This window comes from Mycteria americana, chromosome 6 (genome assembly GCF_035582795.1).
Source record: "Mycteria americana isolate JAX WOST 10 ecotype Jacksonville Zoo and Gardens chromosome 6, USCA_MyAme_1.0, whole genome shotgun sequence".
Lineage (NCBI taxonomy): Eukaryota > Metazoa > Chordata > Aves > Ciconiiformes > Ciconiidae > Mycteria > Mycteria americana.
In genome coordinates, this window is record NC_134370.1 from 51,454,455 (window position 1) to 51,463,977 (window position 9,523).

A 9,523-nucleotide genomic window follows, 5' to 3' on the forward strand; every position below is an offset into this window, starting at 1 on the left:
TTGAGAATGCAGAATTCCTGATGCCTCTAAAAAACATACTTTCAAACTCAGAATTGGCTTTCTGTTTTGAAACTTAATATGGCTCAAACTTGGCTCTAAAACACAGGTCTGCAAAATAAAGTTTTTAAAGATTTGGATGAAAGTGGGCAATTGTTTAATCTGACAGAGTTTTTTCAATCAATGAACATTCCCACTATCTTTCTAACTAGACACTGCAGCAGCGTTTTAACACACAAAAAGTAGAGCCTAAATAAATTGAAGTGGCTGGTCAGCAGAACAAAAGCGCTACAGAAGGTGAGCACAAAGACAGCAGAGGCCCCAGTTCCCAGGCAGGTGTTCCCTCGCAGTGCCCAGGCAGTGGCACTGTGTCGGGGCCCTTTAGTCACCCGAAGGCAAGACTGTGCCCTGCAGCCTACAGCCATCTGCTAGGGTGGCATGGAAGAAAGGCGCCAGGACAGGCAGGCGGACCCCAGCCCACAGCGTGGACAGGCCCTCTGCAAGCACACACCGCCACCTCGCACCAAGGGAGGTTTTGCGCTTTGGCACGAAGCCCTGCTGCACGGGTGCAGGTAGCCCAGAGCCGCTGGCCGCTTGCACGCTCCCAGGCCGGCCCGGGGAACGGGGAGGCCGCGGAGCAGCACGACTCACCCGCCCACCCATCCTCGTCTGCGCTGCGCAGGGGCGGACGCGTCCTTCCCTCCCATCCTCTCCCCTCCCGGGTGGCCCTACGGGACCGACCTGCGACCCGCTTCCAACCCGAGCCGTCCCACGGGTCTGGTGAGAAGAGGCGGACATATACACAGATAGATGGATATAGATACACAGATATACACACGCGGCATGATCGTCCTTGGGAGGTCGTCGCTTCGCAACGTGTTGCGAAAATGTGTTTTTCCATCACGGTCGCCAATAGCGCCCAACGGCGAACAGCTCCATCCCTCGGGCAAACCTACCCCCCGATCCGGCCACGCGAAGCTCCCCTGGCAGGCTGCGAGCGGCCGGCAGGAGCCGACCGCCCCTGCACCTCCCTCCCATACCAACCCTATACGGCACAGGGGGGAATCCCAAAGCAGCCGCCGTTTCCCGCCCACCCCGGCCCGGCTCCTGACGAAGGGAAGGTGAGCCGGGGCCGCTCTCCCCTTCTCGGGGCTCAGCCCGCCCGGCGGCAGAGCCCCTACCGGGCCGCGGCAACCCGGCTCCCCGCACGGCATTGGGCCGGGCTGTTGCTCTCTTCCCTGGAACCGGCAACTTGTTGGGCGGGCAGCGCTCCGCGCGGGCGAGGCTGTGCCGGACGGAGCGCAGCTCCCGCCTCCCGCCGCGGGATCAGCGACCGGCAGCTGCCGCCTGCCTGGCTGGGGAAAACGCAGCGCCTACATGCGAAACCCAGTGGCAGCTGAGCCGCTGCAGGCACGGAGCGGCTCCGCGCTCCCGCCGCTGAGCCCTGCGCGGAGTCTTCCCCCTCTCGGCGGCTCAGCACGGACCAGACACTCCATGCAACGTGCAACGGCGGGGCAGGACAAGGGGGTCCTCGCGGGCTCCTACCGGGAAAGGCGTTACTGTAGCATTGCAAAGCGCCTAAGCCCCGCCGCTCGCTTCCTTCCTTCCTTCCTTCCCCCCCGCTCGCCTGCTGCCCGCTCCCGCCTGCTCCGCCGCCGCCCGCAGCTGCCGCCGCTGCGGACTCCAGGCGCAGACCCCCGCCGGGGAGGGCAGGAAGCGCGTCATCACTCCGGGACCGCTCCACCGCCCTTCGCCCGGCCCGGCCCGGCCCGCTGTGCTGCCTCCTGGCCCACGGCGCGGAAAGCCCGGGACGCCCGCCCGCCCACCCAGCCCGAGCGACCCGCGGCTGTCGCCCGCCCAGCCTTCCGCTGCGCCTAGAGACCGGCAGGAGAGGAGCCCCACCCCAGCTAGCTCTCCGGGCCGAGGGCTTAGGCCCCCTCTTACCTGGGTGTGAGGGAGCAGCACCTCCGCCGGCCGCGGCCCTCGCCGAGGCGATGTGGTAGCGTCGCTCCTGCTCTGCCCGTCCAAGACAGCAGTTACCGGGCGGACGGCGGCTCCTCAGGCAGGAGGAGGAAGAAGGCTGGAGAAGCCCAGCATTTTTTACCGCGAGAAGGAAAATAAAGCTGTAGGGCACAGCGAGCCCCGCGGCGGGGGTGGCCGCTACCGCCCGGGCGGCCGCCGCGGACCGCGCAAGGGCTGCTGTGGAGGCGCGAGGCGCCCGCCCGGCCCCTGAGGCAGCGCGCGCGCGGCCTCGCGCCTCCTGCCGCCGCTCGTGCCGGTGCTGCGCGGTGCGGAGGCGCGCGGTGCTGCAGCGCTTGGCGAGCTCCCTGTCGCGGTAGGCTAATACTCGACCGGAGGGCTCACAGCAAAATGCCGAAGTTTTGCACGCGCGCTTGGAGCAAATCTCAGCTCACGGCCCAGACCTGTGCCCTGAGCCGGGGCGGTTTTCCCTCCCAAACACCTGGGAAGCGCTGATTTCACCCAGGCCCTGTCAGTGTTATCCAGGTACTCGCACCTCCCGCTCGTTCCCCAGGGGCTTCAAACAAAACTCTGTGGGCAGAGATGGTTTCAAAGTAACAAAAATACATAGATACAGTCGGTACGCTGTGAAAGCAATCCAAACTGCCCAAACTGGGTTTTGTTGTACTCAGCATTTACAAGTAACACCAGCAAGAAATTGACTGCTGTAGCAGCAAAGGAAACTTGGGACTTTGCTTATACAGCTTGTATTGTTTTAACTGTTCTACTACTGTTACAGTTGTGTAAATGGTTTCCATACCAATATCTTGATATCAATACGAGAAAAGAAATAGTTATGCAAACTTAAGTCCCTTATGCGAATTAGTTTCATATATACTGGGGCCTCTATCAGTAAAACTGAGAGTTAAAAGTCATACAATTAAAATAGTTGAATCTGATTTAGCTGAAGTACAGCCATTAGTAAATATTTTTACTTTTAACCAGATTAAAGAGGTGCATCACTCTACAGCTGGTTTTGCCCTCAAGAGCAATTTTTCTCCAACAATTTAACCTTAAGACACTGAACTTACGTACAATTGCACTCTGGCACAGTCCAACATAGTTATGCTTGTATTGACACACTTCTTGGTGGGCATGTTTAAGACATTCTGCAGCTACAAAAACTAACTAGGTTATCTTGTATACCCACACTACAGAATTAAAAGCATCACAATGTTAACATCCGTAATAGTCACTCTGAGCTGTGTCAGCTTCAGCAAAGGAATAAGAAGTATCTGCCCTGTTGACTAAAATAAGAGACTACACAGGGTTTGCTTTATAACTTACAAATACTTGACAATATACCTGTTTTACAAATGAGTTATTGTTCTCATATTTGTTACTAAAGAGATACTATCATGTCTGTTATTAAAAAAAAGCAATAACGGAAGTATTTCTTGTGTTTTAGAGGTAGTTTTGTGATGTAAGTTACCTGTGAACAGCCATAACATTTTGCATAAAGAGCAGCTTTTTTTTTTCCTAGCCTTTTACTCACCATAATGATAAGCTTCCAACAATGCGGCTTTCCCTATTCGGCATACAACTTAAACTCCCCTCTTACAAAATATATAATGATCACTTAATTCTTCTCTTTGTACAGTATTACCCTATTTTCTGGCTGCAACACTGCTTCAAAAGAAACGTCTTCTATTCCATTGCTATACTTCATTGCATTAGCTTTTTCTGCCTTATAAGCTTCACTTTTAAACCTTTTCCTAGCCTATGTGTTCTCTCACGTAATAACATGCAAGGCCACAATTCCAGTCTCTATTGCTCTTGTCATTTCTGTGTTCTGTTTCCTCTCAGTTCACAGGAAGACTGTTTAAACCTCTGTATTGTGTTGCCCTCCAAACAGCTCCTTTGAAATCTCTTTATCATAATGTCAGCAAAAATACCCCCCAATCCCAAAGAACAAAATTTTACTACAATATGGAGTGCAATGGCGAGATCAGGCTCCCCTGTATCATTTCTGTGTCTTGCTACTCCCAGTAGGTCTGTGTGTCTGGACACATTTACTACCTCCCTTTGTACCCAGCTAGTGACTTGCTTTGGGGCACAAACCAGCTTTTTTTTTCTCTGTTTGCATCGTACCACATACAAGGGGGTCTGAGCACACACCTGGGTTCTGCAGTAACAATCCATGATAATACTATTACAGTGATAAATGAAGTATCCTGTCAATCTGTCATTTGAGGACCCAGCTTTTGTTATTTCAGTAATGAGAAATATCCGTATTTTTGTGGCAGTACAGTGGATATAGAGAACAGAAATATAACTTCCTGGTTCCTTTGCATTATTTCAACTTACCAAAATTTGCAGGTAGGTGCATTTCCCTTGAAAAAAAAATAGTCACAGTATAGATGAACCTGAAAGCACCTACATCAATGTACTTGCATAATCCAAAACTTCTTTAGCATTCCTGCAGAAGTTTTGGGCTTTCATTTCTTTTCTATTCAGTCTGCCACTGGTTTCCTTGTTAAACTGATTTTACCAGTCATAGCTGCAGACTTTGAGATATTAGTATCTGCGTGGCATAATAATCTCCTGAGATTAAATCAGACTCTGGTTGCAGTTACCAGCTGTGACAGGTATTGTTTATGATTTGTTGTGACGGAGTGGAAAAATAACTTTTTTTTTTTTTAAGAATATAACATTTCTAGGCTTTATTTATATTCAGAGAACATTTTAAAATTAAGACATTCTATTGAGCATCTGACCACTTCTGAGGTTACGTTTTCCTTCCATCCCAGCTGTTCTAACACTTTATCTTTGATCTCCTAATTACTAAACCCCAGAGCTTTACGGGTAAGTGTGCTTTGTCAGAGCAAGAACTACAACAACGTTATGTGCTTCTATGAAGCGAAATGGGACGTTCGCTGAAGCGTTTCTATGAAGCGAAGCGTTCCTATGAAGCGTTTCTACGACGTTTCATTCTATGAAGCTAAATGGGTTTGTGAACATCAGGGACGTTCCCTAGTGGTTTGCCAGGTGGGACAGTAAGGTTGGGGACATCTTTTTTTTTTTCAGCTTGGGAGGCAGACGTTAAGCAATCCCCCCAAACAGAGGCACGAAACATCTACACAAACTATCCATAAATGCTGTCCTACTTGTTCATAGCCTTTTGTTAATCCTTGTACTGAAATTATTTTAGGACTCTGGTACTTAAAATAGCCTGTGGGTGACAGCAATACTGGCATATTTACTGACGTTTTGGGTGAACTAGAAGTTAGTCAAGTGTGTGTGCAGGGGCCTTCAATGAAGTATGCTATAAACAGTTTTCTCATCTGTCATTTCAAATACATTTTAAATTGCTATCTCAGAACAGGTCCATTTAAATGCAGCATAAATCATACCCAAGCATGTAAACTAGATTCTGTGTGTGTGACCAGACTACTTTAATAACTACATTAGAAGGCTTTGAAAGATAAATTTAAGACACATAGTTATAAAAATGGCATTTATAATGAGTCAAACTTATCCTTGATGAGTAATGTTAGGCAAAAGTCAGCACTGTCATTATTACTTTAGCATTAGCAGGCAGTAATATTATAATGGTTCTGAGTGCACTAACAGCCCTTAATTGCCCTGACCAACCTCACCTGGGGCCTCCACCCACACCCTCTGTCCATGGGCCCAGGAGCTCCATATAAGCTCAGCCCTGGGTCTTTAGCCCCTGGGTGAGTTAGGCTGTAGGACTGTCTGTCTTTAGTTAAGGGCTCTGCTGATTTAGATTCTGATCTTCAGACTGAGTTCTTGGTCTGACTTTGAACCTGCCTTGTATATGGACCTGCTGTGGAGACTACTAGACTGTGTCTGACCCTGGTTACCTTCACTAGGCATCATCCTGATCTGTGGGCTGATTTCCTGGCTGCACCTTGTATATGCTTTATTGACATGAACCTCTCTAATGATCTGGGTTCTTGGTTGAAACTGTTTCCTAGCCCAATACCTGTCTTCTTCCCCTTGCTTGGGTACTGTAGGATGGCTTCTGGTCTGTGTTACTGTATGTGGCTCACAATTTCCCATCCTGTAGGAAGCAGCCAGCCCTTGCTGCTCCCTGGCAGATAGAGGCTAAGGTACAAACTAAGTTCTCAAATTGTTATAGTACTTATGTATTCCTTATTGTTCTAATAATCTTGCTAATTTTTGTGTTATCACTGTAGAAGATCTAATTTTGCTAGGTATTAAGTAAACATGGAATAAAAGCTCACTGCTTGCCCTGAAGAGCTTACTACCTAACTATGCTGTAAGGAACAGCAGATTGAATGAGACAGATGGGGAGTGTTAGTGGCCAGCATCACATACTTCTGTTTCCATGCATCAGTAGCCTAAGATATTGTCTGTTACTTTAAAGTGCTGTAGTAAAAGAAAGTTTGAAAGACATGTGAAGGAGACCTAGCAAATGTCTTCAGAGATACCTGAGGTGCTCCTCATAACATGCAAGGTGATAATGAATTGTACAGGCACAAAAATGTAGGGCTGAGAGAGATCCAAGAAACCAACTTTCTGCACAATGGCAAGGTGTGTAGGTCCTACAGCACTGCTGTTTGCTTAACCTCTTTGTTAAAATCATCAGGCCAGGAGATGCTGCAGCATCTCTATGTAGCTGGTTCTGGTGTTCCACCAGCCTTACTAGGAAGTTTCTTCAAGGACCCAGTCCAGATTTGTGGTGCTAATTCAGATGATTTCTTATTGTACTGTTCTTTTTGGTCATGGTAGACAAATGGATCATGATTCTGACTTTATATTTGTTGAAATTATAACTTTATAATTGGAAGAATCAACTTTTTGTCTTTCCTCTGCTTGACTAACACCTATTTAGGTGATCCTGAAAAGATTACTAATTTCTTTGGGATTCCTGCACTCTCCTATGGATAACTACAATTTTATGTATGCCTTTCAAAATCTGGTGCAGCCCTCTGTATTGGCTTTTTAGCTTTCATTTGCAAATCAAATTAGCCTTATAGATAACTTCTGCTATTCTGATACTGAGCTGATTATTTTCTGATTGGTATTTGTATATGGGCTTTTTCTTTCCTCTTTGAACCTCTTTCTATTAACTGAGTTCCTTGACATTGGGCCATTTCTTCAGTTTGTTCCAATTCTGGATTCTTAAAACTCTCTTCCAGGAGTACTCACAGGTGTTTTAAACTGCAGAGGTTACTTCTGCTAGTTTGAAGAATGCACAAAGGGTGTCTTTTTGATACTGTAGTACCTGGTATTGTGGGCAGTTCATGGGCTTTACAAAGACTACTTAAGTGTCTCTGCTACCTTTAGTCACATTGCTGCCATTTGACTTTATCAGAGTCACTACCTTCTCCCCACCTTTTTGGGCAACATCCCAAGACCTCCCTGAGCTGAGAGGCAGTGGCAGCAAAAGGTCCTTGTGCTACAGGTGGAGAAGGCATAGAGGAATAGGGGTAGTTCTGATTTTCTTCCCCATTACTCACCTCCACTTGTAGATGCAAGGTATCCATCAGTGGGTGTAAGATAGCATATACCATATCTCATGTTAAACACATTCAGTGAAGACCCTAGGTATATGAGGGGAAAGCAGAGTTTGGGGTAACAATTTTACTGCCTGCCTTGTGCAAACACTGCTCCTGTGGGTTTTTTTTCCAGTTAGACTACATCCACCTTCCCTATCTATTCCATACCACTGCGCTACACAAAAAGCACAGCATCACTGTGTTATAACAGCTGTGTTCTTATTTTGCATCGGCTTTTTCATTCTTGTAATAATTGGACCTTCCAGTAAACTTCTCACTGGCCCCACTTAACATATAAAGATCCAATTCCATATAGAAATAAGTTTTTATAAAGAGACATTATAGCATTGCTGAATCTTACTGTTCAGATTTGTGCAGTAATTTCCAGAAATTAATTTATTAGAAAAAATCTTTGGTCTGCTACCCTTAACAAAGAAATTAAGTAACTGAAGGGATCATCTCCCTCTCATCTCATACTAGCAGGCTTACAGTATTCAAGGTCACGCAGACAGTTGTAGCAATCTTGTCATGACCTTACTGATTTTTTCCTAACTCTGCTAATTTTAGTCATCATGAAAAGACAAGGCACTGACTGATGTCTGTCAATGCAGGATCAGCTGATCTTATCAAATTCTTTTTTAGTTCTGTAGTTACATTACCATCTAAAATACAATTTCTCTTTGAGACTGTATTTTTCTTGTGTGTTAGTTGTTATATCTGCAGAAAATCGATCAGCCATTTCTAAATGAGAGAACAAGTTTATAGAGTTAACATTTTTGGTATGGAACACTCAAGACCGAGACTGCAGAAAACAAATGAGATGTTTTGGTACCTCATCTTAAAGGGAACAGGAGTTTCAAGAGCTCAAAGAGAATGAAGGATAGGATTGTAACTTGGATCTGGTTCCCACAGAAAATGTCAGTCCCAGCAAAGCTAATGGGACACAGATTTGGCAATGTGGGAGGTCAGGAGACTAAGAACAAGAGTAGCATCCCTCTCAGTTTTATCCCACATAGTACCCAGAGTGGAAGGGTCATAAATTGATCCCCTCAATCAGTCTGGCTGCCCTTAAGCATGGTATTTGTATCATCAGAAAAATTCTAACTCCCAAACAGCAATGTTTTCTGTAATGCTGTCCCTCAGAAGGCAACCCAAGTTGCCTTTTGATTACAAGCCCCCTGTGGCTTCTGACAAACATATTTTAACATAAATGATTGCAGCTGAACTACATTCTGGTCTGATGAACACTTCCAGGTTTTCAAAACTGCTGTGGGAAGATTCAGAAAGTAAACATGAGGACTGTTGTCCACAAACCCACATGTGTCTAGTTAAGTTATAATTCTCAATATGAACAGTAAGTAATACAGAGTCTTTGGGTTCCAGATACTCCTGTGTATAAATATACACACTTTTTCTGGTTGTTTTTAAAAGCACCTACTAAATTAGCATTTATTTTTAAAAGTTTGGCCCTTTATTTAGTTTTCTTTCTTGTCTATATCCAAAGACAGACCATAAAGTTTGCTGCATGAAGTACACGTGGAAATATTGTATTATAGTTTTGAAAATAGGATTTAGTCTTCTAAACTGCTTGGGTATTGTACAGAGTAATCCAAATCAGATGTGACTGGTATGGAATTATGTTGAACTTTTTGCTTTGTCTGAAATTCGTTTCATGCAGCAATAATGGTGTTTTTTCAATTGCCTGTATTTTAAGGGTGCTGATAAAGCACTGGAGCAATGCCAGGTATTTTAGGAAATACATTGCTGTTTCCCTGGCTCCCCAGATGTTACAATACATTAAGTTTGTTGCTGGAATAAGGAGTCATTTTTGCTCTTTTTTTAACTATGGTGATTCAGTGTTATAGAAAAATCTTCACCTTTAAAATGAGATGTTGTTAGCACCTTGTCTTCAAAAAAATAATTTAGATAACATGCAGTATAATGTACGTAACCCTGTTTCCTTTCTCTTTTACAGTCTCCTTCAATGACTGGCAACAGCTGCACCTCATTTTTATCAT

At 45.7% G+C, this 9,523-nt stretch overlaps 1 protein-coding gene across 7 annotated transcripts in view; it reads right to left on the bottom strand.

The window, feature by feature from the left end:
• TLN2 (talin 2) overlaps positions 1–2,043 on the bottom strand; it is a 221,293-nt gene extending 219,250 nt beyond the window's left edge. For 2 of the 7 annotated variants that reach the window (XM_075505791.1, XM_075505788.1), the window contains exon 1: positions 1,543–1,611. The gene's annotated coding sequence lies outside the window, so the exon portion shown is untranslated. Of the gene's footprint in view, positions 1–1,542; positions 1,627–1,941 lie in introns of those variants that run through there. The other 5 variants (XM_075505789.1, XM_075505793.1, XM_075505792.1 and 2 more) reach the window with 5 other exon arrangements.
• Positions 2,044–9,523: the final 7,480 nt, after the last annotated feature.